At 36.8% G+C, this 26,882-nt stretch overlaps 1 protein-coding gene across 43 annotated transcripts in view; it reads left to right on the plus strand.

The window, feature by feature from the left end:
* The first annotated feature begins 3,683 nt into the window (after positions 1-3,683).
* Positions 3,684-26,882, plus strand: part of LOC122820557 (receptor-type tyrosine-protein phosphatase delta-like) — a 437,628-nt gene continuing 414,429 nt past the window's right edge. For 16 of the 43 annotated variants that reach the window (XM_044098078.1, XM_044098083.1, XM_044098081.1 and 13 more), the window contains exons 1-3: positions 5,702-5,865; positions 6,043-6,165; positions 6,272-6,307. The gene's annotated coding sequence lies outside the window, so the exon portion shown is untranslated. Of the gene's footprint in view, positions 3,761-5,616; positions 5,866-6,042; positions 6,166-6,271; positions 6,308-26,882 lie in introns of those variants that run through there. The other 27 variants (XM_044098067.1, XM_044098063.1, XM_044098068.1 and 24 more) reach the window with 7 other exon arrangements.

A 26,882-nucleotide genomic window follows, 5' to 3' on the forward strand; every position in this document is an offset into this window, starting at 1 on the left:
CCTTTTCCTGGAATTACACCTGCAAGAGTTTTGAGAATGTCTGCGCCAGCCTTGGACATCTGGACACTAAAATCTGTGCCCATTCTTCTTTGCAGACTAAGCCCAGTCAGTCAATGAAGAACATCTGTTGACATCAGTTTACCTCTAGCACATGACTATCCTTCAATCCAAAGTATGGTGTTGTTGCTATGTTTAGATTTGTAGTACTGATGGAAGGCAAACCTCTGCCACTTAAATTATTTCTTTCAGTATTCTCCCTGTATTTAGATCAATCTATCTCATGATCAAGTTTTTTTCTGCTTTCCAGTTTATGCTGGAAAGAATCCACACAGCAACATGTAGCCGCCAACAATGTTAACATAGCTTATGAAACATTGCAAACATGCAGCGTTATGTCCAGGCCTTAACAATTGTCTTATCAAGATTCTCCTACTTGAGCTGTTGGTCTTTGCAGCTCCTAAAGTGTCATCATGGACTTTCAAGCTGGTTATGGCTCTCTTCAGACTAGGTAGGCCATCTCCTGGTAGGTCTCTACTTGTGCCGTACTCCTATCTTTGGGTGATGGATTTTAACATCTCCGAGAGTGTCTCAGGATAGCATCTACACAGTATTTTGTTCACCATGTCTGCTTTTGTTACCCTCAGGGATTTCCACTCTCTAAACAAAACAAAAAACACACACAGCAGTCAATCAACAGGTCACTGGATCTCTGTGGAAGCTATGGTAACGAAATCTTCATGAGACACAACATCTCTGCGAAAGGTCAAGAGCTCTTTTGTAGTGCTGCTCTCCGGGTTGGACAGCATAACCTTCAGTGACAAAGATAAAGGTTACATTAACCTCTTCAATTCATCTGATTATCTGACAGGCGGCAAGCAGTGTGTTTATAGAATCCCATTAAGAATCTAAACTTAGATTTCAAAATAATTTAAAGCCATTACACTGCACTTCTGCGGTGCTGATTTACTTTGGCTCTTCATTCTAGGGATCTGTGTCACTGTAACTGCAGCAAATCCACTTCAGAAAAAGGTTTCTCATAAAAATGTATAAAACAAATTTTTTAATTACTTTTGCTAAGCTTGAGCTACTGTTAATCAATGACTTGACTAATGAGAGAACGTGACTAGAAAGCACACAGCAGGAAGTTTATTGTGCATTTTCTAATATCTTGTTGCATGAAAACACATGGCTTTTAATAATAACCAAAACATTTCAAGTTTGACTGAATCACCTAAGAAGTCTTCCTTTATTAATATTCCCATTATGAGAAGACAGTGCTTTGTTCTTTAAAGGTTGCTAATGTGGGCTTTAATCTTACTGATGTGAACAATATTTTGGGATGGTTAAAAACTGTCAGAACTGCCGCCCGTCAAAAAAGTACTCTAAGGAGAATCCTTTTTTTTTTTTTAATAAAGGTTGTCAAGTTCTTTGATGATCCATCTCGATCTTGGGAATCGCTGCTCAGACGTTACGTATATCTTAATCAGGTGTCCCCCCTTTCATTCCACTGATGATATACTTTAATATACAATCCTTCTCATATATTCTGGGAAATTGCCTTTTAGAAGAAGCAAGATAATGTGACTAACAGCATTTCAAGCTACATTATAAAAATAACATATTCAGTTTTGTAGGTTTAGGGATGTACTCTATTCTGTATAAGGTTTGCATAAACTGTCTGTACTGTACTTCCATGAAATTTCTCCGTGCTCTGTCTTTCCCCCCTTCCAGTCCAAAGGCATGAGCTCTGGGTTAATTGGTGATTATAAATTTCCAGTGGATGTGAGCATTTATGGTTGGCTGTGTCTGTCTTAGCTATTGCCTTTTACAGAAATCTGGTGGGCTTTAGAATCCTTTAGGCTTCCAGCTGGAGTCATTGAGAATCATAGTTATTTACGCTAATAAACTCAGATTTATATACTTCTTCTGGGGAGGATTTTTTTTCCCCTTCAAGTGTATAAGTAAATACTAATTAGTAGCAACATATTTTTCCATGCATTCAGGTCCATTCAGCAACTCCAAATCCATATTGCTGGTTTTGGTTGGTAGAATACCAGAGAAAGTACCAGGCAAACATTGAAAACATATACATAAATGTTAAAGCAGAAAACAAATTGCAAATATAATGGATAAAGAAGAAAGCTAACAGATACGTCATAAACAATAAATCACTAACATTTGCAGAACAGGCAGCTAAAATGAATAATAAAGCAATTAGATAAGTAGCATAATGCCCCCAGAAAGTCTTCACACCCCATTTCCTTTCCAAATCTTGTATTGTTGCATTAAATATTCATGAAGCTGATTCACAGATAACACCGACAGAATATTGCATAATGACAAAAGTAAAAACACATTTTCAGATGTTTATTCAAAATTATTAGCTTTACTGTCGGATGTTATGCATTGTATTTACCACTTGGTACATTTTGGAATTTTCCTGCTTTGGGCTCAATATTTTGTTTATATTATCTTACATTTTTGGATCTTTTTTACTATCATTTATACAGCTAACTATAGTTACCAAAGTATTCCCACCCTCAGCTATGACACTCAAATGTATGTGATGTCAGTAAAGTGGTGGAGCAGAGAATACTCTCATACAATCATGTTCAATGAGCACCGGATTCTGCTGAAATGCTCTACTGAGAGACTAAAGAACTTGTTTGTCCCTCATGCCACTAGTCTGCTATAAGGATAACTTCATATTGAAGGATGACAATTCATCTTTCAAGACAGCTATGACTTGAAGCACATAGACCAGAATATGTAGGCTTGACTACAGTTAGCAGTCTGAACTTTTATGAAGGACCCAGCCTGTTCAAAGTAGGCAGGAAATCTGAAGACGTAAGTGTGGAATGTGTGCAAAATTTCATTTAGAGCTGACAGTTGGTTCAGTCAAACATTGGCTCTCGTGAAAGTATGACAATGAGTCAGTAAACTGATGGCTGGAAATCTGAGACACACAAATTAAATTTCATCATGACTTGTAACAAAATCAGCTCTGAAAGGATTTACTTAACCAACATTTTTTGGGGTCTTCATTAGTAGCAATGTGCAATCATATTTTAAAGTATTTCTCACATTAAGGACATATTTACATATCTATCTATCTATCTATCTATCTATCTATCTATCTATCTATCTATCTATCTATCTATCTATCTATCTATCTATCTATCTATCTATCTATCTATCTATCTATCTATCTATCTATCTATCTATCTATCTATCTATCTATCTATCTATCTATCTATCTATCTATCTATCTATCTATATATATATATATACAAACAGGCTGAAGTGAGATGGTGAGTGATTTAATAAAAAATAAGAACTTGCAAAACAACATGGAAAGGGAACAAACAGGGACTAGATACAAGAAGATAATGGAATAATCTCGCAGTGAGTGAGAGGAGTTTTTAAACAGAGAATCTTAATTAGTAGTAGTCTCAGTGCTTCTCCACTGCTTTTATTATTTTCTTTTTTTTTTTTATTTCACCTTCCCTCAGCCTGCCAGTATGCTTCCCCTCACAGCTATTTCCTATCACTTCAATTTCCTCAACCTGCATTCTGCCTCAGGTGTTTGCCATTTGCCTCTAATTAGCTCTCCTGGTTGCTTTGTCATTTCCACCTCTGCCTCAGTATGTAAGCTCATCAGTACTTGTTCGGGATCCTTTTCTTATCATACCTGTTCAACATGTTTCCCCTCCCCCCCAACCCCTGTGTTCTATAACCTGCTCTCTCTACAAGTCCTCCTGTAAGTTTTCCTTTTTATTATTAAATATCTTAAGTTAACCTCTGTCTGTCTCTGCATTTTGGTTCTCTTCACAATATACGCAATATGACATTGAAAACACTTGTCTGTGTGTAATGAATATTTCACTTGGTGAAGTAAGTTACTGAAATAAATGACTTTTCCAGTAATATTCTGAACGTATTTCCATTATCAGCTAATTGGAAGCTTCTAGCAAGGGAACTGCATACAACCGAATATAGCTGCAGGTGAAATAGAAATCAAAGTAATGTAAATTTATTTTACTTCTTTTAGGGAGTTCAGTTTTATCTGACATCGGACATATAGGATCAAGAAATGTCAGGCATCTTTCCCTTAATCTTTACAGTTAAGGTGAGTCTGTAAAAGAAAAGGGAAAACACGTAGGCAAAGAGTTAACTAAATGCTAACCCTGCTGAGAACCAATAGATGCTAATGCTAAAAGTAGCTCTAAATATTATCTGATTAATTTTATCTTCCTTTTGAATTAATTATAAAATTATAACTAGAAAATTTCTGAAGAAATTTAAATGGGGCCTGCCAAAGTGTGCCCATCGGTTGGAACCCAGTGTTCTGATGCTAAAAAATAGCATCAGTGCTAAAGTAAGCTACAATGTACAGCATGTGGAGAGTCACAAGCATGTTGAGCATGGACTACCTCCATTCACTATGTTAAAATTAGTGTAGGCTATAAGCTAAAATTATACAAAATTCTCACATTAGCCTAAATGCTGCCAATATTGTTTTACATTGACTTCCTCTGCTAAGTGTGCTAAACATTGCTAATAAATAAATAAATAGCTAAAAAGCTTATTTGAAGGAAAAGGCTAATGTTTGTATTAATGTCAATGCACAGCCTTCTGATACTTACTTTTGAAAAAGTACAAATCAGTTTACTTCGTGGCACTTCCTTACCAGAAAACGTGCTTATCTCTTAGCAACAGATCAACAAATAGTGTTCTTCAAAAAAAACAGATTTATTTTGTTTGTTTTATTAATATATTAAGCTTATATATACATAGTCTGTCATGGAAATATTACTGTATCTTAGGACAGCCTAAAGTACTCTTCAATACTTTACAAGTATTGAAAAGTACATTTACACTGACTTTCTCCACTAAGTGTGGAGAAACCGAGTGGACTTTCTCCACTAAGTTTACAATGCAAATGGTACAGCAAATTGACATTAGAATACCAAAGCTTGCAAAGAAACAAGAGGTCTTACTTCAGCTTAAAGCAAGTAGCTGTGTCTGTATCACCACTATTTGAAGCTTTTGCTTCAGTTGTTGTAGATACTATTGGCGGAACAAGAACTTTCACTCGAGTAGTAGTATAAAAGTAGGCTACTAAAGAAAAAGTGAAAAGTACTGTGCAGAAAGTTAATCAAGTAAATGTAACTAGTTACTTATTTACTACCCCTTATGATTTCAAATGAAAAGTCACAATTCGCTGACTTTGCTTTGTCCACGTCAGAGCATCACAAATGAACTTATCGCAAAACCGGTGGTCTGTGAGTTTTTATGCAAAACGGAGCTCGCTGAATCAAACTGGACAACCAAATTTGCTTGTGGTTAAGTTTATTTAGGTATGAAAAGCCTTTTAGAAAAGGAAATTGCATTTTGGAGGAGCTCTTATTTGACGTGCCACTGTGTCAGGTGCAATAATTACTGAATTGGGATAGTAGTCACACCTTACTGCAGAATATCTTTAAAATATAACCTTAAATGTTGGCAGTTGTTTTAGGACTTTCTCAAAGGAAGGTATAGCGGTTAAATTGAGTATGTTGTGGAAACAGCCAGGTGCCCTCCTCTAGCCGGCCATCCAGCGGCTCGTCTGAGCAGTGCAACTCAGAGCGCAGCAGCATCCCGCGGCTCCGCTCCGCTCGCCTCTTCCTCTCCCTTTTCTTCCTCCAGCACTCTCCACGTCTGTTTGAATGTGTGCAGCTCGGGATGTGACAGCATTCTGGCTGCTGCGTTTTCACAGGAAAAAAATAGAAACAAACTAAGAAAAAAAGCTCAGCGCTCTCTGTATTTTCCGTCCGTCTTTTTGCTGGTCTTACTGTCTTTTGCCGACAGTGATAAAGAGAGCAGGTACACCTATTTGTCTATTTTGCCAATTTCTCACGAGTCGCGTTTCCCCCCCTTTCATCACAGATGTTATGTCAACACTTTTTGGGTGGTGTGGGGTGGGGAAAGAGGAGGGGATGGGTTGGACTCTCGGTTCTAACGGAATTCTTGTGGGCTCTTTTGGTCTTATCTCTCTTTCAGTAAAAATCGGGGGTCCCTGTTTTTTTGGAATTAGAACATAAGCATTGCTGTTTTCTGACTTTGAGAGAGAAGAGAGGAGAGACTCCTTAGGAATTTCCCAAGGAATTTATCCGGACGGCTCCGGTAAGTGCATATTTTCATATATATACTTTCTGTAAAATAAAGCACGCAAAAATGAGTACAATAATAAAACAATGCGCATTTGTTTTGCGTTCTGCTTTAATTACAGTCACCGGAGCTTTATGTTCTCCTGCCTGGGTGCATAGTAAGTAACAGCTACTTTTTCCTCTAAATGGTTCTCGGTTAATGAGAGTAGCAGTTGTGCATTTGTTTGGATGTAGATTTTATTTAACAATGCTGCATTCCGGATGGGGTCGAGACATTTTCAGCAGCATGGTCAAGTAATTAGTGCAAGCACTGTTTGCTCCTTAGTTTTTTTGTTTTCTGTTTTTTTTTTTTTTTTTTTTTTTTCTCCCTCAAACATGCAGAGAAGACGTAGAAATGGCTGGAATTGCTGTTGTTGGGAAAGTTTAATTTTGACGGATGGTTGTTGCTGTGTGAGTGGTCTGAGAAAATAAGTCCTAACTCAGGTAATGCAGACTGTGGGTGGGCTGTGACTCACCCAGTTTACTTATTTTTTTTCCCGCTCTTATCTGTCAGGCTTTGATGCCAGTTTTGACTGACAGCGGATCATGCGCAGTAGGTGTCACCACAAGCCCGCTTTTTTTTTCTTCTTTGTAGTTAGTCTATATTTAGACACTTAGCTGCTAATTTATTCAACCTGCTTTCTTGTTTAGATCTTTTAGAAGTGTTTATTGGTAATTGTTCTCGTACCTGCTTTAGAGAAACAAAGACAGTTGAAGACTATTCTTCAGGAGCTGGTGTCCTGCATGTTTTAAATTCTCCCCTGGTTCAGAAAATCTTAATGAAATTTTAGGTTAATTAACAGAATTCTGCAGAACTTGATGACACATTGAGGACTAATTCAACCATTCATCTGGGTGTACTGTGATAGAAAAAAACATGCCAGACCGGAGCTCTTGATGACTGGAGTTGGACACCCCTGAGCTAATCTGAGGTTCAGCCTCTGTTTTAGATGTTTTCCCTCTTCCTCAATTTAAAACCACTGAAAATGTTTGACACAGTTTTACAGTTAAGAAAGCATTTTTGTTCTAAAATGCATCTAAACATGTAAGTTGCGCATGTAGGGGAGAGTTTGAATGTATTTGGTATAAAAGTAGACGTTCTTGTAGACGTGAATAGGATTGGACATGTTTGGCCGCAGTCTAAATGTAGACTTGGTAGATAAAATCAATGAGCATAAAAATCCGAAAGCACCAATACAGCCAGACTTGAACTCTAGATTTTTTCATTACCCGTGCACTTTCCATATGCTTCATGTGTATGAGTCACAGTTTTAGTGTCATTCTCCTATTTCTTTTACTTAAAAACCCAAATTAAGCTCTTTACTTTGTTTTTATTTTATTTATTTATGTTTTAGTCTGCCCGGGGAATATTCCGTCTGCTTTCTTATGAGAAGTTGGTGAATTAAGGGGATCGGTTGCTGCTATTGTATAAAACTGTACTGGTTCGAGATGGAAATCATTATTTGGGCTGAACAATGGCATTTTGATGATGTTGAAAGTTGATCTCTAGTGATATCCAGAAAGCAACATTGTTGATGCCCACCCTAAATAACTGCAATGTTTAATGAAGTCCAAGATATCAATGAGTTTCCAACAGTAAAGCACAAATATGTAAGAATTTTGTCATACTTACTTAATTATTCAGTTAGCTCTGAAATGAACAAAAATGCCACCTATTTCCGCACCTTGATATTATCGAAACTAAAAATGTCTTACTTTAGTTCATAATTAATCAACTTCAGCTGTTACTGAGTTTTGCTTCAGGACTTTAAGACACAGATTTTTACATTTTGAATATCCTAAATGTCTGTCGTTGGATTCCATTTATACCAAGTAGTTTTGCTTTATGTAAACTTGGATAAAATATGTAAATCTGGGTTATTTTTAGATATGACATTATGTCAAATTTAACTTATTGTAGCCTCTGTTAAAATCAGGTCTGTTCCACAATGAGCTGTTGTGGAAAGTGCCATAATGGATTTGTATAAAAGTGAAGAAAACCTTTATATATAAATAAATTATATAACACTTTTTAGTTTTTTTTTTCCTTTTTATATCATTTTAAGTAAATTTAGACAACAAGGGGTTACAGAATCTATCAGCCTATACTGCTGAGGAGTGATTCATATGTAGCCAATTACCCGTGATTTGCAGTCATACTTTGCTTCTGAGAAAGCAAAAAAAAAAAAAAAAACTCTTGAAAGGCGAGATAATGAACTGAAAAGTTTGTGTGGTTCAGTGTTTTTGTGGCAAGCTGAGCTGAAGAGCAGCAATTGCAAATGAGGTCCAAGGGCAGCACATTCACAGCCAGACAGATGTGTCTTCCCTGGCCAGTGTGGAGTGACAGAGGGCTAAGTGAGCATGACCATCGAGGAGAGGTAATGGCATTACAGTCTGCCAGTCAGGAGGCGTGCGAGAGATGGGCTACTGTTGCATTTCTAAAGGAATTAAATGACAACATAGGAAACAGATATGAGGACACATGCTTGGTTGGTTTTAGATTTGAAAAATGTTGCTTTGGTGTGTGTTAGTCAGCACTACAGATGTGTGTCTGTCTGCCATTAATATTAAAACACTTTGATTACACATTATGAATAAACGGTTAATTTTTCAAAGTAACATTGCCAAATCCAACCACAGCAGATGGGTCCGCCAACAGTTTTCTCTTTTTTGCACAATAAATAGTAGCTGACAAAAATACTGGAAGACTGCAGTTTCTCAGGTCAGGTATCCTCGAATTTAAGGGCACAAAGTAATTTGCTGTTGCTCAATGAACCTCCTTTATAGCTTCCTAGCTCTTTTCACAGTGAACAACATTTTCTGTGAACATTCTGTCATTTTTTACATTTATTCAAATCTCCCAAAAAAAAATTAGTGAATCCCCTTTTAGTACCAATGGGACCTTGAGCTGAAGCTGTGAGATGATCTGGTTGTGCACACCCATCCACTGTGACTCCCAGGAAGCACAGCCAGGAGAGTGAGAAAGATGCATCTCTGCAAAGTTATTTTATTAATTATCCCTTAACACATGGGTGCTCTGGGGTTGACAGTATGCAGAGTTAACTATGCTTTACAAATGTAATTCATACGCCATAATCCAAGCAACTGTTGAAATAGAAATGGGACTGTCCCAACACCTGATCAGTTTGTTTTATATCTATTTTAATTTTAGAAATGCACCAATAAAGCTTTTACTGCCCTGTTCTCATTTTCCTCAGTGATCTGATTGACTTTGATTTTAACCATTACATTCATTCCAGATTTCTAATTTGACCATTCTATCTCCTTGATAGTAGAAAATAATATGGAAATACAAAGAATAATCCTCATTAATCCACCAAAACATATGTCCATGATTGCATTTAATTAATAGGAAAAGAGAATTCTTCTGCAAATTACCTACCAATCACAGATGAGAGTCCATTTATGATGGTAGGTAATTCCCAAAATTTTCAGGCTATTTTCTCTGTACATAGTCAAATTTGACAGTTTAAGGTTAATGTATTTCATTTAGATGTTCTTGAGAAACATGTAAAAACTGCCCAGTCAAGTACAACAATGGGAACAGGTGAATGCACTTAATCTTCAAGAAAAGTATTGGCTGTCATCCCTTTGTTTGTGATGAAAAGAGCATCTTGATTGCGGTCCAGGGCTCAGAAAGCCCAGTCGCCCACTCCCATGGGCCGCTTTATAATGAGGATACGTTGTCAGATAATTAGATACACCTGGCGCAGGCGTTTTCAGGAAATTTTTGATCCATCCAAAAATAAAATGCCTGTGCCTGCCAACATGAAAGCGGGGGGGGAAAAAATCTCCCGCTGTCACATCGCCTCCCCGCTCACAGAGGCAATGTTTTATTTATTTATCCACATCTTAGCGCTCTCGGATATGGCGAGGCTTCATTTTGTAATAGCTGGAGCATTTGGTGCCAAAGTTTCTCGTCTCTCTTGCAGAGCTCTCTCAGAGGGGCGCCGTTGTCCCTCTGTGGACACAGTCCCTAAAACTGAATGTTCTGGTGGTGCTAAATATACCAGCTCTTCCTGGCTGCACAACACAAGATTCATCTCGCATTTCTCATCCGAAGACAGTTGTATGACAAAATAAATCCAGCTCCAAATAGAAGTGGGAAAGCATGTCAGATAGCTTCAGAGAGTGCTGCACACAGGTGTGTAAACTGGAAGAGGTCCATATCAGAGGTGGATTTTCATGTAATGATATGCTAGCTGTCCCTTCTTTCCTCATGTAACATATTAAATACTGACACACAATGCTGCTGGAAGGTCACTATTGAGCAGACTTTTCATTCACACACTCTATGCAGTGAGCTTTAAATACCTTACTGAATTTCATACAACACACAAAAAGCCATTTCACAAGCTAATCTACTTGAACACAAACTTAAATAAAAATGTTCTGCTTTTGGTTTTCACTAAAAGATCTTCAAAATTCCTTTTCTCATGCATTGTGCTTGATTAGACCAAAGATTTGGTTATATAATAAACACTCTTTAGGTTTGTTAATGAACGGCAAGAAGCCATCATTGCCACTTGTACAGACTTGAGGCAGATGACCTAGTGGTAACAAATTATAAAATATTCATGGAGGCAAATCATGTTGGGGCTCTACGGGCCTTCCAATCTAAAACTTGAAAAACATCACCAAAGATTGGTGTTTTTCTATTTCATGCTTTTATAGTTTTGGTTAGTTTGCACCAAACATTTCCTTGCACTAAATGGGGCTGTTATTATTTTTTATTTGTATTTTTAATGACAAACTAATAGTCAGTTAGGAAGAATGAACATGTAGATACCAAAGATGACGTTTGGTATCTAATTTCAAAACTTGAGACTATGCGTGGATAAAAATAATGTAGGTGCCATTCAAAACACCATTAATATTGTGTGCTGCCAACGTTAATGGTGTATTTCTCTTTATTTTTTTAAGTTCTGTGAAGTTATTAATAGGCTCACATGTAGTAGAAGGATATTGTTTAATCTTTGGATGACTTAAAGTTAATCTGTGATCATATTCTTGAACCTCAGACAGCCAGTTTTGGTGTCCAAACCCACAGAGTATTAGCAGATAAAAATGAGCTGCATTCAATTTCTCCAAGAGTAAATGGCAGTTTCAAACAGGAATTGAATGAAGTCCCTGTTATAATTCCCCTGCCAGCCTATGCATCTAAATAGCTTTATACTGATGTTTGAAATAGGTTTTGTTTCTGCCATCAGATATTGTCGCAGACACTGTTAGAGCACAGATGCTAAGAAACCCTATTTGGTTCGACTAGAATACAGAAATAAATTGAGATTGAGTGACCAGAAATGGGCAATGCTTAATGCTCATCATTGTTTATTGTGTGGCAAGGTAATGTCTGATTCTGTGCTAATTCTACAAACACACTTCACACCCTCAAAATGTCTGATATAGTTGTATTTGCAAAGGTTATTCATTACCTAATTTTAAGCAATCTGAGTAGTTCAAAGATCAGAGAAAATCTATATCGTGTCTAATGCACATTTTAGTTTCAACGAGAAAAACACCAGATTCTATCATTTATCAACCATTAATAATGATATAATTTTAATATACCACTCCATTTTGACACAGTGTTTTATTGCACATACCTGACGGAATATACATTTAACCCCTTTCAATCACTTGAATAACTTCTTGATGTGAAGCTGTGATTAAGTTCGGCTATGATTTCATGCATTTGTGGTAATGCAGTTAAGTAGATTCAGTTGTGCATAGATCTCACACAGGTCTCAACCATAATTACTAGTTCTGTGGTTTGAACTCCTAGATTTTAGTAGTGCACTTTATTCTTGTCTGTTTTGAAAGGATATAATTCCAACCTACATATTCAGGTCTGTAATCTTTAGGTTTTATAAATAATGAGTTCTATAAAGTAGATTACAATATCTGGTTTATATTACAGTGTTCTTTCAAAGACCATCAGACATGCAAACTGAAATTATATGCATCAGTTAAAAGGAAAAGAAATAGGTTGCTGTCTAATGGTGTTTTTGTTTTTATACCCGATTCTGATTTTCAACTTTAGCCTGATTTTTGAGATTGAATTAGGATTTCAAACTTGGCACTCTTTGTCAACACACTACCATGTTTTCCTTACCCCTCTTTGTGTGTTTCTACATGAAGATTAAAATGAGTGTGATTATATTTTAATAATCATTATAGGTAAAATAACTAACATTATTGCAGTATGTGATATTTCAGCAATAATAGTAGATAATTAAACAAAATCATATCCATCATTTCTGTTCAAGAACATACATTGTAGCATTTTTGCTTAAGATTATCATTACCATTTAAATCCTAAAAACACCAAGCCCCCTGCAGACATTGGGTTTGGATGTTAATTTGTTAACATTCAACATAGGTGCTTGCTAAAAACATAATGTAGTTTCAACAGAGCAAATATCAGTTTAACCTTGCAACATTTCAGTAAGCTACAAGTGCTGTACCATGATTTGGTATTTTATCTCCAGCCATGGAAATGCTTTGGCAATCCTGTACTGTCTAGCACCTCGCGAGAGTTCCAAAGGTTCTGGTATGTTGTGTATTGACAGCCGAGTCTATTGGGATTTGGAGGCAAAGAAGAAAACAGGAATAATGCAGGCAAGCTGGAGCAAGGGTACTCTGCACAGTTCGATGCTGCTGCCTCTAACCGACAAGAACAAGAGAAATCAATTAGACCTACTTCGGTTGCTATCCAAGGGACTTCCACCATTGGAAAGAGTAGAGAGAATCAAAGTGTTTGGCAAAAACAAAGGAGCAGAGGACAAAAGTAAACTCAAGTAACAGTTTTTTTTTTTTTCTCAGACTAGGTGTTGACCTCAAAACAACTTTAAATTTCTCAGCTTTCACTTTTTGAAATTTTCCCACATTTGTATTTAAAACCTGATCTGATGAAAGCCTTTTCTCTCATGGTTTCTTTGGTTCAGTTTATGAAACAAGATGGGGAGGTGAAGCCCTCACCTGTATTTGATAGAAGTTTCAAAGGAAATTCTTTAATCTCAGTTCCATTAGCCCTCACGTATCATTTGGTTTATGTACCTGATTTATTCTAAACCACTTGGAGGTCACTGTCAATAACATTTTCATTCCATAAAATGCAGTGCTGCTTTGCCGAGTAAAAATGTAATATCTAGCTATAGCTGTATAGCTTTAAAAGTCATATTTAAACAGGATTTAGATTTACTGAAGTCTTTATTTAGTTTTATAGGAAAGCAAAGTCCTTCAAGTCTAAAGGAAGAAATTTAAATCCAAAATTGGAAAAAGTCCAACTATGGGATAAGTGAGACTTGAATCCACAGGATATAATTTATTAATCATGTTTTAAAGCCGGATAAACTACAGTCTGAATGTAATGGGCAAATATGGGGTGTCTTAGTAAATTCTGAAATAACTGGTGTCTACTTCTAACTTTCAGTGAACTTTCAGTGTAGCATTGCAAGCTTATTTTCCAAAAGAGATTGAGGTAATAAAAAGGTTTATGCAGATAATGTGGTTTGCATATTTTATTAAGTGCAGCTTAGACATATATTGTAAATACAGCTTGTAGGCTGAGAGTGCGTAGCATGTATTTCGCCATCCTGAGGCTTCATTGACTTTGATGCGAGTGAAAAGGGACAGTTTTTATCAAGCCCTACCTTGAACATTTTAAAGCAAATCCCTGACAAGATCAGCAGCTCTTGGGCTGTACAAAGTGTAATCTCCACACAAAGGGGAATGTGGACATCCCTTGGAAGGGTGTTGAAGCGTATTACATAGTGCATATTAAAGTCTTTTCCTCCTATCTATCTTGATGAATATCTAGGACATGGTGGACAGAGGATGGGGTGGTGTTTTATAGAGTGGGAATTTAATTTAACAAAGGTGCCTGTCTGATAGTTTTTAAATGATTATGATTCCAAGTTGACTGCAGTTTAACGGCTCTGGGAGGATTACAAGAATTAGAGTTCAGTGCTTGTTACTTTCTTAACCAAAAGAGTATTTTATGGTTTGAGGGACACTGAAAGCTTATAATATCTGTCAGTAAACACCTTGGCTAAAATTGGGCTAAACTCCATTTACATGTGAAAGTTAAATGGACAAGTCTTATTTAAAAGGTAAGCCAAACCTCATAATCAAGTCAGTCAACTTTGACTTACTTCATAGTAGAAGTTTTTTTAGTTTTGGGCATATTGCTTTTTAGGCTTCTATTTGGAATTTATGCTTTTAAGAAACTTCAAAGATGATTTTTACATATTCTTAAAAGTGGGAATTAGGGGTTGAAATGGGGGTTGAGAGAGGTTATGTAAAAACAGATTATCTGAGCTTTATATCATGCCATGTTATTCCATCATCAAAAACGTACCCGGTGTGTTGCTTTGAATCGTTCATGAATGTTTGAGAAGTTGCTGAATCTCCAGTGGCAGCCATTTAGGGGTGCTAAAACGCTTGCTGTCATAAAGTGCCGCCTATTTCCACAAAGCTCTTCCTTGGAGCTGCAGTCTCCAGCTCAACCTGCGTCTCACTGACTGCAAATTGGGAGGCGCCTTTCTGTTTCTGATATAAAGAGAACATGTTATGCGCCATCTGAACATCAAAAACATGGAAACCCACAAAAGAGTTTAAACAAACGTACAGCCATCACCATAGCCCCAATATCTGTAACCACATCCCCAGATATTAACAAATAACATTTGAAAATTCAGGCTCTGACATCACCATGTTTTTGAAAAGGGATATATATATATATATATATATATATATATATATATATATATATATATCTTTTTGTGAAACAATTTGTATTCACAAAGGCACTGTAATTTCTGCTAAAATAATTTGTGTTTTTAAAAGCCCATACAAAACTCAAAGGCTAAAACGTACTCTAAAACAGTGACAGCCCCCCCACCCCTCTAAACATTTCCTATTTTTTTCATGCCTTCAATGTTAATGTGATCAAAGTAAACATGGAAAACAGGCTGTGGAAAAACCAATAAAAAAAGGTTGTTTTTGTTTCCAGCAAAGATGAATATTGGGCATACATAAAGTAGGGTGCACATTGTTATTTATAATTGCTATTGACCAGTCTTTTGGTTGGCGTTTTCCACAAATTCAAGTGTTTGTAGACAGGAGACACAAATACTGTAAAAGATGGTGAGAATATTAATGGGAATATAGACATAGCCTGAATTTAAAAAGTGTTTAATTGAAGAAAAAAAAAAAATCACATTCACTGGCATGTCCAGCAAGATACAGATGTAACTTTGGTCTTGACTTTTTTTAAAATTGAAACCAGGTTTTGCATCCAGTGAGTGTAATTGTTTATATTTTCCGATTTTAACCAGTAACTATGTAAATTTACTTTTTACTGATCAGTGCTGTGGTTTTACACCACTCAGTAATTTCTGGATCCCACTCTTACTGCCCATCCATAGTTGATTTTAAATAGTCAGTAAAAGTTAATATAAGAAAAGAAGCAGTCCCAGTCTGTTAAAATTTAGCATAATTTCCAGACATGAGTTATGTGCTTCAGTAAAGTTTTTATGTAAATGAAGTGATATGAAATAAACTGTTTGGGTTTATTGCCATCTAAGTTTAGTCAAACATCAAGGCCAGATCTAGACTTGGCATTGAAATTGCCATCTCTTGCCCTTTTGAAAGAGAAAACTGAAGATTTAAAACGGGAAGATGGACTCATATTCTCATGATATGGACACCTTTATAGCATAACCCTCAAAAGTTGTTTCATCTGTAATTCTGTGTGTGTGATACCGCTGTCCCCTGAAAGAGCACACAAAGTAAACACAGCACACCCTCCTCCTACTCAGCCCTCCTGTAGGTTTGGCTGTGGGTGCTCAGCAGATCCCTTGGCATCACAGCAGAATAACAATGAGGGTTTTGGAAGGGATCAGTTCCCCAGCACAGAGTCATACTGGGTAGGGTTTTGTGTAAGACCCGGGATTCCTCAGCTTACTGCCAGTTTAAGATGACAAACAAATGGTAGCAAAAAGTTCAGAGTCGGTGGGGGTGAGGGGGAGTCAGTTTGCATCTCCTCACGCAACTCCTGCTGCTTCACACAGAAAACAGCTTCCCCTCTGTTCCTGCCTGGCTATGTGTTGTGGCTTGTGATATCAGGTCTCATGTGTATCCATGCAGGTTGACGTGCGTTTCCTCGCAATTCGTTGGTTCTGCAACCCTTTTTCCCACCTTGAAGCCTCTGCATACCGTTATCCTTCACTTTCCTTCTTTTGTTTTCCTCATCATATGATCCAATGAAAGAGGCTAGGATCTGTCGAAATCACTCCTTTCTTCTGTCTGGGCTGTCAGCTTTTTTTTCCTTTAGGTCTGGCAGAGAGATTCACTCAACCCTGATACACCAGCACCTCCTAAAATGTCAAAACGAGGTTGACATGTTGGCCTTTCTAATGATACAGTTTATGTTGTGATAAGTAGCTTCTTTTTCTTCATTTCTGCATTATCTAGATCAGGGGTCCCCAAAGTCGGCCTCCTGCATGTTTTAGTCCTCTCCCAGGTTTAACGTACCTGGATCAAATGATGACTTGTAAGAAGGCCTAAGAAGAACATTGACATGCTGAAAAGGTTGTTGGTGCCACCAAGGAGAGAACTAAAACATGCAGGATGCCGGCCCTCTACGACCGACTTTGGGGACCCCTGATCTTCTCATGATGTCACAAACTACATCCATTTTAGGTTTTTAATAGGATTTTTATTTATTTTTTAAGATTTCTAAGCAGACTTTAATTGACATATAACCTGGAACAAACTAGATATGTATTTTTGAATTATTTGTATTTTTGGTCAAATAAATCCTAGCTTGACCTTTAAAATAGCTTTGGTTTATCAATTAGGAAACATAAATATAAACACATTTATATTTATATGTTTCTCAATTTCCTTAAAAAGAGACATATAAAGTGTCGACCAGAAAAAATGTGCAGGAACCCTGAATTTTACAAAAGTTGTTGAGCTGAAAATGTGGTAAACACACACGTCAAAAAGTTTATAATCTTCCAAGTATAAACCCTAAAACCAAACCTGAGATTCAAGCCAATGCAAGTTGTTAAAAATTTATTTTGGAACTGAGAGAAGACCCGCACAGAAACACAAAACGGCTAGTTCTTCAATCATGTCATTCCCTAGTGTCTAGAGGAAGACGTATTGTTCCAAGCGTCTTCTGACATGTAGCAATGTACAGCAAGTTCTCCCTTTATTTCCACTTAGCACAGAGAAATACCATAGAAACCTTAGGTTCCACTGAGCTGTGAGTAGGGAGAAAATCAATGTAAGGTGAAAATTAAATTTGGCCCAAAGAGCCTTTAGGCAAAGTGCAATTTGAAAACACATCTTTTATTTTCCCCTGAGTGTCTAATAGGGCCTGGCATTAGATGGACAGTGGATTTACCCAACATAAGGAAAAAAAAAAAAAAAGTAGAGGTATGCAATGTGCAAAAGGAACATGCCCTCCTCTAATGTGCATACCCCCACTTGTCTAATTCGGTTAGGGCGAAGCGTCCCTTATTGGATCATATCAAAGGTCAGAGGAATCCTGTAGACAAATCAATCTCTTCGTCTGAGGAGGTGCAGAGGAAGCATGGGTTGAGAGGGGGCTGATCCATCTAGAGGGACTAAAATGAAAGTGGGTGAGGAAGGAGGGGTATTCCAGCAAGAAAAATTATAGCATCTGCTTCTTTGAGAGAAGTGGGCGATGAAGGTGAGATTGAGCTGTTGACTTGGGGAGTGCAATGTGCTTTGGGGAAAAAACTGTTTAGCTTATTGCTTGAAAAGATAGGTGAAATTATTTGGGAAGATGGCAGAAGTTTTGAGGTCACTACCATCTGGCACTCCACCATTACTGATGTGTACGCTTCAGAAACGATTTTTTAGCAGCAGCTATTGATATGCATAAAATTTTATCTGATTTTTATTTTTTTTTTTAAGACCAGTCTTTCTCAAAATGTGATCCATGGGACTGTATATCCATAGGCGCCCCCGGTGGTCCGTAAGGTACTGCATCTATTTGCCATGATGTGAGCGCAAAGTGAAAAACATCCATTCAAATTGATTCTAGTTATCCAACAATGCAGTCAAGTTCAGTTCATTATTCAAATTTATTGAGGTTTTTTTATCCAAAGAAACCCAGCAGATGTCATCAAGTCATTGACAACCGCTTGCCTTGTGTTGTTGGCTTTACAGGAATCTTTCCTACTGAGCATGCAAGTTGTGACAGTGGAAAGGAAAAGCTCCCCTTTAACAGGTGAAAACCTCTAGCAGAGCATAGTTCTGTATGAACAGCACTGAACCAGAAGTATCAGAAGTTGCAAAGTAATAAAATAGTTATATTGTCCTTTCAGAATAAAACTTAAAAGTTTCCCTAAATAAATTCCTGAATATGTTCAGGATTTCATCAGTAGAAAGTTTGCGTAACATATCTAATGGAGCTAATCAAGCCATAAGAATGAATGTTTTTCATGTAAAAAAATCTTAAATGTATTCCTCAAGATAACATATTACATATATAAAAATTTAATTGTTAGGAAAGGAGATTACACATTAATAATAGAAGGGAAAAAGTCGGCTTACTTTTAGATTGGTTCCATTATGATGACTTGCAACAACAATACAGTCCAACTTAGCAGCTCTCAAAATTTATGAGCCCTGACTCTCTCAGTTCAAATGGCTTGCATCAATCACAGCAATGCTATTTCTCTAAACACAGAAGAACACATTTACACTTTTGGCGCCCTCATTTCTCTGTGCATTTTGTTTAAAGAGCAGAGCAGCAAAATCCGAAATGTTCTTCAGTCTGACATGAGACGGATACCTAAATGACTGAATGACAGCTGCAGGGAAAAGTTGGGAGGAAAATTACAACATAAAAAACATTGATATCAGACTTAACTGTTAGGAATTATAAAAGTTGTACAGCTACAACTTTTATAAGTTGTAGCTAAGTTAAATATGCAAGATTTAAGGCACTACTAGACAGTTTCTGATAGTTATGGCTGGGGAGATGACAGATAAAACAAGATTAAAATGAAGAGACAAGTTTGCACTTATGACAGCCAGCTAGCAAGTTATAGCAGGGATAGAAGTTGCAAAATTTAGCTGAATATGCTTTACATAAATTTAACTTAAATCTGTTTTAACTTTTACAACTATGTGTGGAAAATGTGAGCTACTTGTATGTCATAAAACATTTAAAATTGATGTTATACATTATTTTCTGTATTCATTTTCCATTACTGTGGATAAAATCTATACACAGGTGGATATATTGGTTAAGTGATTGATGGATGGAATGAAGGATGCATTGGTGCAACAGCAGATAGAAAATAGTCTTGAAATACAAATATTTTAGAGATTCTTTTATTTTTCAGTCTCAATGTTTCTCCAGACATGGAAAACACATACTTTCACAATCCTTTACAAATATATAGTAGCAACCCTGTGTAGCAGTTGACTGAGGATAACGTTGATCTTTTAAGTTGGAAATTCTTTTTCAAATGTATTATTATAGGGGAAAATACCTACGTGAGAATGCACATGTAAAAGTCAGTTTACATGTGCAATGTATTTTCATATTGTTTTATATTTACAGTGAGTTAAAAATGAATACAGTATTTTTACTGATAATCCAATCCTCTTGGCTTGCCCAACACAAAATAGTCATAAAGAAACCAATGATCCCTTTTTGTGTTTTTGCTGTGGGTGTTCTGTAACCTCTGTGTGCCATTGCCAGTCTTGGTCAGATTTCTCTTGCAAAAAATATTTTTCTTCTAAATGGAATTTTCCTGCTAAAATAAAGGTTAAATAAAAAAATAAAATACCTTCAGGTGAAGGGCATTAGGTCTAGGTACAGTTTTAGATGTGGGTATAAATCATCCAAAGTTTAATGCAAATGTGATTCTCAATTTGAATCTTTAGAGAACATAATTAGTTCAATTAACTGCAGTCCTACTTGGAAAAGGTTATTCAGGATGGACCCAGGTAGCCCACTGGTCTTCTACCACTTAATGACAACAATGAATTCACCTCCACGGGATTAAAACTGACTGCAATAGAACATAACATCTCTCGTCCAGCCGCCATACAGCAGGTCAGGGTGAGATAATGTTTTCTCAGCCAACACTCAATGAGAGGCAGCTCTCCAGTGACACCATTACTCTGATCAGGCTGGGTAGGTCTACCCTGCCTCGGAAAGTCAAAGCGCAGAGGCGCCAGGAGAGAGGGCACCTCTCGAGACAGATTACATGTCTGTGTGCAACCGCTCGTACTTCACCTCTGCCTGAGACGGGCGAGTTATTATCTTCTTTTCTTCTTGTGCTCTCGTCGGTCATGCAACGCATCTAGGACAAGGTGCTTCCTTGCCAGGGCTTGTAGGTGGACAACAAAGCAACTTGCACGTCTTTTTGCTAATAGCAGGCGGTCGCTGGAACATATCCAAAGCGAAGATGACGGTGTGAGTCTGCAAAGGAAGTCTAAAGCCGCCTAGGCCTGAGCCGAAGTGTTTAAAATGGATTACACCAGTGTGTCATTGCAATTACATGCTCCTCGTAGACGCCGCAGCAAGATGAATTGCATTTAATGGCTTTACAGCAGGTCTTTTCTCTTTTTTTCCACCTAAAAGTTGAATGCCTTTATCCTTTTTTAGTGCACCATGGGATGAATGAGGAATTGTATTTCCCTTCAAACTTTATCACAAACACGTCATCTCCTGTGTATTAAACTGGGCTTTTAATGTGTATCTTTGTACAGAGTGCTTGGTAGAAGTGAAAATATAAATGCAATTTACCAGTTTGTACATTTTATTTCACTTTTTTTTTTTTCTTGCCTTATGGTGTCAGATTAGAACACCAGAAATGACTTTTTTTGTTTAATACAGCTTGAGTTCTTACCTTCTAGATTCTAGAAGCATACTCTTAAACTCAAACATCAAATAGCTTGGCAAATTAAAAACATATGTATAAATGTTTTCCTCATGATTCTTTACAGTCTAGGAAACCTTTGCTCATAGAAGGTGAAATGTGTTGCATACTGTGTGACTCCAAGGAAAGCAACAAATGCACAACTATTGAACAGAATTGGAAAAATTTTACTGAAGATACATACATAAATCTGCTATTACCTAGAAGGTTTTTTAAAATGTTAATACATATAATATAATGTAAAGTTTGTCAGATTTCAATAAGCCCATTAGTGAACGTGTTTGACGTGGCTTTAAGAGTTATTGCTGGGAGGAAGACAACATTTTGTTCAAACATAAAGGCACTGAAAGTTAACTTTCTCCTGCCTACATTTTAGAGCTGGTACAGAAGCATAGCAAACAGCTTGATTTGACAACAAGCAACCCAACTGGATCTCTGTTGCTCCTTTTGAGCTTTCCACGTTTTTCTGCCAATGAAATTGTGGCCTGTTTGAACAGTTGAGGAGAATCTAGAAAATAAACAGCTGCAACTATTAAACATCAGCAGTGCTAATCACTAATAAAAGTTACTAAAGCAATTTAACTTTGCTTCATAACAATTGAGAGACTCTTATTTATCGAGCTGCTCGGTTGTCACAGATGGTGACCAACAACTTGTAGTGGAAGAGCATCTAAAATTGTGCTGTTCCAGTTTTTTTGGTCATAATATATTGGCTTTTAGATCAATTTCCGAAACTTTATTTTCCCCACCAAACATCACAAGGTAGTAGCAGCAGGTTTAGAAAAAAACCCCAAACTGTTGAATAATTATAAATATGGGCATAAAATTATTGTGGAACTTCCTTACTACTCAATAATCCTGTAAATGTAAATGTAGCTGAAAGTACAGCTTGAAATTTCTGGAGTTTCCTATGTGATATATTTTCGCAAATGCAACACCAGGACCAGAGATGGAGCTAATTTTTTAGGTATGAGTTCCGGATCTGAAATTTTGCTATGGCCATATTTAACTATCAGGACTGGATAGCTACAAAATAAATTCAAAGAAATGCAGATTTAAAAAGAAATTGAGGACAGAGCTGTAAAAAAATGTTTAAATTAAGTCACAAAATTGCAATTGGGACATCTGTCACTCTTAGTAGGTACGTCTTGACATTTTTTCGTTTACACACAGAATTTTTACATATCAATTAGATTTGGGAAATAAAGTTAATTTTGTTCCAGGCAGAGATTTGGCTCTGACCAATAAGTTCCTTCGTCCTTCATCTCATACCAACAGATTGTGGCGCTCTAGCTGGATTTCAACCCACTCATGTTCTTAAGTCCTCTGGCTTATTATAGCTCCAGCCCCTATGAAACTATAGTAGCCCGAACAATGAGCACAGTGACTCCTATTGAGAGCTATACAAATTAGCCTCACTGCTGGTGACCACTGGGACTACTGGGACAATGTATTGTGCAAGCTTTATCATATCTCGCCTGAGCCTGCTATTAATCTTGTGGAGAGCAAGTGATGAATTAATGCATTGAGGAATTTGAAAAGGTTATGTGTATGGATTACACAGAGTAACACTTCATTTGAAATGGTATCTCTATGTAAATCCAGTGCCCTGAGATAAAATAAAAATAATAATAATAGTCAGCAGATGATATACATCTGTGATGCACCACAAACTGATTTGTCTTTTGTACTTAGAAACTTAGCGTGACCCCCAATATTATCCTAGTCATCAGGAGGAAGAAATGGTTGCATGGATTATCTTAAATTGATTTATTTTTGGATCAAAATGACCGTTCAGTTCTGGCTTAAAGTACCGGTAATTGAAAAACTGCACTGAAGATATCAATTTCATGCACAATATATGAATAAACTTGATTGGGTGATTTCACCTGTACAGTGCTTGGAAATAGTATTTTTTCAACGACACAACTTACACAATTTTCTTTGATAGGGATATCTGCATTTTTATAATATGCACACATGAGGATATAATTGTTGTTACCCCTCTGTTAATGACTGAGAAACCCACAATGGTCACTGAAATAACATGGAAGTGACAAAAGTAATGAAGAAAAAAACTACTGAATATTTACCAGTGACAATCAGACATTGATTTAAAAGGGTTTAACAGAATCATTTAAAAAAAATAAACTAATAAAATAGGCCTGGACAAAAATAATGATACCTAGAAAGGACTGAATTTGACAACAGGGACATTTTAAACTGAGGCGTTCTCTCTAATTAGCATAGTAGGTGTCTTCAAGCTGATAATCAGTCAGTCTGCTTATTCAAAGTATGATAAGTAGTTGCTGTGCTGTTTGGTGACATGGTGTTGTGGCACATTGAACGTGGACGACAGGAAGCAAAGAAGACAGCTGTCCCAGGAGAATAGAAAGAAAATCATAGACAAGCAAGTTAAAGATTCAGGCTACAAGGCTTGAAGCTCCTGTGACTACAGTTGCGCATATTAACAAGTTTAACATCCCCAAAGATAAAAAATATATATATATATAAGTTTAAAACCTCTTAAATTTTATGTCAAACCAGCTCCCTAGAAGTTGAAATCAGTTAAGTGATATTCCAGATAAAGTACCAAGGAGACTCTAAATTCCTTCGGCAGGTGTAGAAATGGTTTCAGAACTGCAAAAAAAAAAATACCATCTTTTAAATTTCACTTAAGAGGCAAAAAAGTGACAAAATTACCCGTTTTCTCTATTTTAACCCTTTAACTGCCGGTGCCCCGATTGACCCATTGACCTGCATGTGACAGTATTTGGGGTGACAGTTTAAAGGGTTAAAAAGTGCTTCAAATCCATTTTAAAAACTGTTCCAAAACTAATTTCTGTATTTTTAAGTGGTTTGCAATTATTATTATGCTATTGTAGCATTGTGATGTTATTACATGCTACACTAGTAACTTTTCAATGAGATTTAATGATGACCATGAATACTTTTAGCCTCATCAGCCTGATCTGTTCAGTGCAACTATATGATATGAAGCTATAAACAATGTAAGATGCAAAGCCACCTTTTATTCAAACCCATTCCCCATGTCTAGACTGTGGCTGCTCTGTCCTTCCTCTGAGTCGCTCTGTTGCATTACATCGCATTACTGAATTCACAGATCATTTTATCTTTCTCTGCACTTCATCCCTGAAGTTTTCCATCTAACACCACCTAAAGTTTTATCTTTTCCCTCTTTGCCATTTCAGATCAACGTCCAACTGAATTCTTACAGATTCATAATTTTTCTCCAGCAGCAAAATATAAAGGTTTGGTTAAAAGTTGAAGGATTTTTTTTTTAAGAATTACTTTTAAAACATTTGGTCTAATTTTCTCAGAGTTATGTCATTCTGCACCTTGTAGTTTTTGTCAGACTGCAGTCAGATGCCAGCTAGGGAGTATGTGGGGGATGGGGAAAAATCAGCATTCAGCTCAAATCTGTGCAGTAATCAAGGTGGGGGATATCTACGGAGGAACACCAGCATCCAAATTCCAATCTTGTATATTCAACAGCGGCACTTCCACTTCTTTTATGCACTTCCTTTTATGACTCGGCCACGCCAAGGGGAGCAGCTGTAGAATTTAGCTTTTTATGTTCCCCAAGGAGTCTGAGAATATCTGATTAGCTGTCGTAATAGGTTCACACGCCTTCAGAGAATTTGTTGGGAGTTCCTTTTCACTTTGGCATTTATGCAAAATGTTCACTTTCATTGGATTCACACAAACAGCTGCTGTAACTGAACTTACAGGGGTCGGGGGGTGGCTCTCAACAAAACCTGTTCATTCAGGTTTATATTTTTTTTGTTGTTGTATTTAGAGCTGACCCTGGCATTGATTCGGCCCCGCTTTACGATTGCCACGGATGCCTGGATTGCCTGCATAAAAATCACAGAGTGGAAATGAGGGCCTCTGCTTCCATTAGTGGCCTCTTTTTACTGGAAGGGCCAAGTGTATCCCTTGGGTAAAGGGGGAAAAAAAAAAACTTGCTATCCTCCATGGTCTGTCAAATAGACTGTAATGAAGGAGTGAGCTAAGTGGATAGCTGCACTGATGGAGATGTTCATAAAATGATTATTCATCGTGCACAGAGTAACTGAGTGTATGTGTGTGTTTGGGAGGTAACTGTGGGCAAGAGTGTTTTCACACAAGAATCATGATGGGAAAAAAAATTTAAAGCACCGTCATTGGCAATCATTTGATTTTGATAAACTGTTGAGTAACATTTGAATCATCATGATTTTGAGCCGTAGGAGGCTGTGGCTGAATCGATAAGTGATCTTTCATTAGTTCTTATTTGCTGCTTGGATGCAAAGTAGGAGAAAAACATATAAAACAGATACAACTATCTTAGAAAGAATCCATATAGATTGTTATACTGATTATGATATGTAAGCTACATATATGAAGAGGTCAAAACAATGTAAGAAGTCTGCTGTATGTCTATTGCAACCAAGATTAATTACGTCATTTTAATTTTGGGAATAGAAATTTGTTTTACCAATTCTTCAGTAGAGTAAAAGTACCTACAATAAACTTTCGTTGTCTGATGGGTTAGACTTACCTGCTTTGCTTAGAGAAGATATATTTTTCAAGGAACTATTCAGAGAGGTAATCCCAGCCAAAATTCAAAGGTTGTGCTACATGTAAGTCTCAAAGTAAGAAAAAAACAAACCCAAACGAGCAGCATGGCAATTATTTTGAGTAGCTTTGGGTGTGTGAAAAAAAGGTACATTTTCCATTTCTTAAAGTCATTAGAATAAAATGTAAAACGACTCTTGGAGATTCTCAGAGGAAAACAGCGCATTAATATGTATAAACAGAAGGAGAGATCAATGTTGCGTCTTATTTCCAGGAACATTCTGACACTAAAATTCTCATTAGCTCTAATGTGTGATATAAATCTGCCAACCTTTACTTTCATTGTAATGTATCCCAAAAGAAGAATAGAGCAATTTTGCATGAGTCAAAAGTGACAGATCTCCTTTGGCATGAGTATCCATGGGTAATGTGAAATTAGATCAAGATGCAGAAGAAGGAATGGAAAATGCTTTTTTTCTTTTTTTTGTTTGGGAAAGCTGTACAAACTTTGACCTATTTTGGCCAAGTTTATTAGGAGTCTTTCTGCAACAAGTGAGCCAAGCAGCTCATTTGGAGGACTTTTAACAACAGGTTTGATGATGTACTAGTGTTTTCAAAGGCTGCTGTCAGTTTGATGTTGAAGCATGAAAAGCAGGTTTACATACAACCATTCCTCTCACGTAGTGTTTTTTTTTTTTTCTCTTCTGTTATGAAAAGGTACTGCAGTTATAATGTCATGGTCTAGTTCAGGAAGTGACCACAGTGACTCACTACCTTCCTTAGCATGTCATTCTTGTTGCAGGACAAAAACACTTTTACTATGAGGTCTTTTGATTAAGTCCTTAGGAAAAAAATCTGTGGCATATTTACTACTAAATGCTATATAGAAAAATGTTTCTGACTTCTTTGTGACTATGGAGAAGATAACAGACACAAGCGTCACTATCCCTTACCACAAATGCAACTATAAGCTCTTTAAAAAGAAAATCAAAACTATATACTTTAGCTGCTCTCATAACCAGCTACATACGCTAAAAATATTATTCTTATAAATCAGAGCAAAACAATGGTCTCTTGGAGCAATGAGAAAACACAAAAGTAGCAGGAAACAGATTGCTCTTTGTTAGAATCAGTCATTAAAAGCCTCCCA

The sequence above is a fragment of the Gambusia affinis genome, linkage group LG18 (genome assembly GCF_019740435.1).
Source record: "Gambusia affinis linkage group LG18, SWU_Gaff_1.0, whole genome shotgun sequence".
NCBI lineage: Eukaryota > Metazoa > Chordata > Actinopteri > Cyprinodontiformes > Poeciliidae > Gambusia > Gambusia affinis.